This window comes from Triticum dicoccoides, chromosome 5A (assembly GCF_002162155.2).
Source record: "Triticum dicoccoides isolate Atlit2015 ecotype Zavitan chromosome 5A, WEW_v2.0, whole genome shotgun sequence".
NCBI classification, from domain to species: Eukaryota; Viridiplantae; Streptophyta; class Magnoliopsida; order Poales; family Poaceae; genus Triticum; species Triticum dicoccoides.
The window spans coordinates 186,580,488-186,585,336 of record NC_041388.1 but is presented as its reverse complement, the minus strand read 5'-3'; positions in this window follow the sequence as shown (position 1 = coordinate 186,585,336).

Below are 4,849 nucleotides of genomic sequence, written 5' to 3'. Positions count from 1 at the left end.
CTGGATGGACCTACAACCTCATGGTGGGAGAACTACACCGCCACTTTCCCGTGGCCAATGTCACTTGGGATCAGTTTCAGCAAGCATTCCGCACTGCACATGTATCAGCTAGAGCTATGAGTATGAAGAAGCGTGAGTTCTGCAACTTACGCCAGGGGAATCGTACTGTGGTGCAGTACGTGGATGAGTTCAGCAAGTTAGCACGCTACACCCCAGATGATGTGGCCACAGATGCCGCGAAGCAGGAGAAGTTTCTTGAGGGGATGAATGATGAGCTGAGTATGCAGTTGATGGTGGCAACATTCACCAACTACCAGGAGCTGGTAGACAGGGCTCTCATGATTGAAGGCAAGCAGCAGCAGATAGAGAACCGCAAACGGAAGTATGGACAGGGAAAGTACAACTCTGGAGCCCAGCAGAAGCCTCGTTTTACCCCGTACTCGGGAGGACACACCCATCATAAACATGGAGGCCATTCTCACAATGGAGGAAGTTCACACAACCACAGTGGCCCTAAGAATGGCAATGGGAATGGAGGAAACACTAGTCAGAACCGTTCCAACCCCGCTACACTCGCGAAGAAGGATCTAAGTCACATTACTTGTTTCAAGTGTGGGAAGACTGGACATTACGCCACCGAGTGTCCTGAAGCAAAGAATGGAAATGGCAACGGAAACACAGTGAAGAAGCCAAATCCCTTCACCAAAGGTCAGGTGAACCACATCAACATGGAGGAAGTTGAAGATCAGCCTGACGCAGTGATTGGTAAGTTTTTGATTAAGTCATTTACCGCCCTTGTTCTTTTTGACACTGGTGCATCACATTCATACATATCAAGGGGATTTGTGGACAAGTTTAAATTACCAACCTTAGCCCTTAGGTCACCCATGTTAGTAAGCTCACCAGGAGCGGAGTATATGGCCAGCCGATGGTGTGATCGGTTGCCACTGACCATTGGTCAGCATGTTTCCCCCCAGACCTAATTATTTTGGAATCACAAGGATTGGATATAATACTAGGCATGGACTGGCTATCGAAGTATGGAGGAAACATCGATTGTGCTAGTAAGTCAATTCTCCTCACCACCCTAGAAGGTAAACGGACCAAGTATGTGCCTAGGCATGTGCCAAGGAGGACTCAAGTAAATTCACTCCCGGGAGTTGTTCAAGAGGAAGTGCCAATTGTGAAGGATTATCCCGATGTATTTTCGGAGGAACTACCCGGCATGCCACCAGATCGAGACATAGAGTTTTTGATAGAGCTGTTACCAGGCACCGGACCAATATCTAAGAGACCGTATCGGATGCCTGCAAATGATCTGGAGGAGATTAAGAAGCAGATTAAGGAGTTATTGGAGAAAGGTTATATTCGACCAAGTTCATCACTGTGGGAGCCCCAGTGCTCTTAGTTGAGAAGAAGGATGGATCCTTGAGAATGGTTGTTGATTATCGTGCATTGAATGAGGTGACAATCAAGAACAAATACCCACTACCGATGATCAATGATTTGTTTGACCAGCTGCAGGGAGCTAAAGTATTCTCCAAGATCGATCTTCGATCAAGATACCACCAGCTAAAGATCCGAGAACAGGATATACCTAAGACAGCTTTACCACAAGGTACGGGATATATGAGTACACGATCATGTCTTTTGGCTTGACTAACACCCCTGCCTACTTTATGAGCATGATGAATAAGGTGTTCATGGAATTCTTGGACACGTTTGTCGTGGTGTTCATAGATGATATATTGGTATACTCGAAGAATGAAGAAGAACACAAGGAACATTTGCGCTTAGTTCTCGAGGAGATCAGGGAACATCAGTTATATGCCAAGTTCAGCAAATGTGAGTTTTGGTTGAAGGAAGTTGGATTTCTTGGACATGTTATATCAGGAGAAGGTATAGCAGTAGACCCTTCCAAAGTTCAGTCTGTCACTGAGTGGTTGGCACCCACCTCAGTTGGAGAGATACGTAGTTTTCTTGGACTCGCAGGATACTATCGGAGATTCATTGAGAATTTTTCCAAGATTGCGAAGCCCATGACGGAGTTATGGAAGAAGGACACCAAGTTCAAATGGACCGAAGAATGTGAGGCCAGTTTTCAGGAGTTGAAGATACGTTTAGTTACAGCCCCCATGCTAATTCTTCTGGATATACGCAAGGATTTCCAAGTATATTGTGACGCTTCTCGCGAGGGACTTGGAGGCGTACTTATGCAAGACGGAAAAGTTGTTTCATATGCCTCACGTCAGCTTCGACCTCATGAGTTGAATTATGCCACACATGATTTGGAGTTAGCAGCCGTAGTGCATGCACTCAAGACCTGGAGACATTTTCTTATTGCAAACCATTGTGATGTATACACGTATCATAAGAGTTTGAAGTACATCTTCACGCAGAAGGAGTTGAACCTCAGGCAGAGGAGATGGTTGGAGCTCATAAAGGATTATGATATCAAGCTACATTATCATCCAAGAAAGGCCAATGTTGTAGCAGATGCATTGAGCCGCAAGAGTTATGCTAATACCCTCATAACATGAGGATTACCTCAGAAGTTAGCCGAAGATCTCAGAGAACTTCAAATGAAGATAGTTCCAAGAGGTTTTGTTGCATCATTGGAAGTTCAATCCACATTGTTGGGAAAGATTCGAGAAGCTCAGAAGACTGATAAGGATATTGCAGAGATAAAGGAAAAGATGAGTAAAGGAAAGGCCAAAGGTTTTCGTGAGGATGAACCCGAAACTTTATGGTTTGAGGATCGTATTTATGTGCCCAATGACTCAGAGATCAGGAAGTTAATACTTCAGGAGGCTCATGACTCGCCATACTCAATTCACCCAGGAACCAAGATGTATTTGGATTTGAAGGAACGTTTCTGGTGGATAGGTGTAAAGAAGGATATTGCCAAGTATGTAGCCATATGTGATGTATGTCAGAGAGTTAAGGCAGAACATCAGAAGCCAGCAGGATTACTTCAGCCTGTGCCGACACCCGAATGGAAGTGGGATAAGCTTGGCATGGATTTCATCACCGGATTACCTAGGACACGATCAGGCTACAACTCCATCTGGGTAGTAGTTGATCGCTTGACCAAAGTGGCTCACTTTATCCCCGTGAAACCACTTATACGAGCACAAAGTTGGCCAAGATATATATGACCAGGATCGTATGTCTGCATGGAGTTCCAAGGACCATCGTAATAGATAGAGGGACACAGTTTACCTCGAAGTTTTGGAATCAATTATAGAAGACTTTGGGTACCAGGCTAGAGTTTAGTACAACCTTTCATCCGCAGACAGATGGACAGACCGAGAGAGTCAATCAGATTCTGGAGAACATGTTGAGAGCTTGTGCGCTAGGTTATGGATCCAGTTGGGATGATAATTTGCCTTACGTAGAGTTCTCGTACAACAACAGCTACCAGGCTAGTTTGAAGATGGCCCCTTTCGAAGCTTTGTATGGAAGAAGGTGCAAGACACCGTTGATGTGGGGTGAAGTTGGACATTGACAATTGTTCGGACCAGATTTAATCAGAGAGTCTAAAGAGAAGGTCAAGTTGATTCGCGATAGACTGAAGGTAGCTCAGTCCAGGTAGAAGAGTTCTGTTGACACTAAACGAAAGGAGGTAGCCTATGAAGTCAGAGACAGAGCATATCTCTGTGTGTCACCACTTCGAGGATTTAAACAATTTGGAGTCAAGGGAAAGTTATCCCCAAGATTTGTAGGACCATACCGAGTTTTGGAACGCATGGGAGAAGTTGCCTTCAAGTTGGAGTTACCCGAAGGTTTGTTAGGAGTTCATGATGTGTTTCACGTTTCCCAATTGAAGAAGTGTGATGCAGAGATGGCCGATATTCCTATGAGAGATACAGTGCCCCTAGAAGCAATTCAGTTGGAAAGTGACCTAACCTATGAGGAGAAACCCGTCAAGATTCTCGAGTTTGCCAACCGAGTTACACGCAGCAAGGTCATCAAGTTTTGGAAAGTTCAGTGGAGCCACCATACCATGGAAGAAGCCACCTGAGAGCGAGAAGAAGACCTACGGAAAGACTGACCACACCTTTTTGCTAGCCAACTCGAATCTCGAGGACGAGATTCATTTTAAGGGGGTAGGTTTGTAACATCCCAATTTCAATTTGGATGTTAATCATTAGGTCATCATATGCATCCATGATTTGAGCATTTTTTTAATTTGATTTATTTGGACATTTTTTATCCAAGAGACCTTAAGCAACTCAAGGACCATTTGAGAGAGTTGGAGGTTTTCATAAAATTCCATTTTTGAATTTTCAAAAATTGGTAATTTGGATCAAGGTGATTTTTATTTGAAATTATTTGAAAAAAAATAAAATAATGAGAGAAGATAATATGACTTCTTCAAAACAGCGAGGAATAATGGAAATTTAATTTTCAATAAAAATATATTTTATCTGAATTTTACTTGATATTTTATTCGGTTAAATGAGGGAAAAATTGCATTTTAGCTGAGAAAAATGTTCACTTTGTCCTAAATATTAGGAGAGGACTGTGAAAATTATTTTTGGGATTTTAGGATTTTTATTTTGGATTTTTTTTCTTTCTCTCTGCGGCAAAATTTTTTAAATCACGCATGCCGACTGGGCCGGCCCAGCCGAAGCCAGGCCAAGGCCCGAACCGCCGCCGCCTTCCCCGCTCGCGCACCGCCCGTGTCCTCGCCGGACTCTAGCTAGGAGTCCGGGTCGGAGCCGCCTCCCGCCGCCCCCTCCCCAAGTCGGCCAGCCCCCTCCCTTTATAAGCCAACCCCGCCACCCCTCCTCCTCCCAAGTCACCGCCGCCCTGAGCCGCACCGCATCTCCGCTCGCCGTTGCCG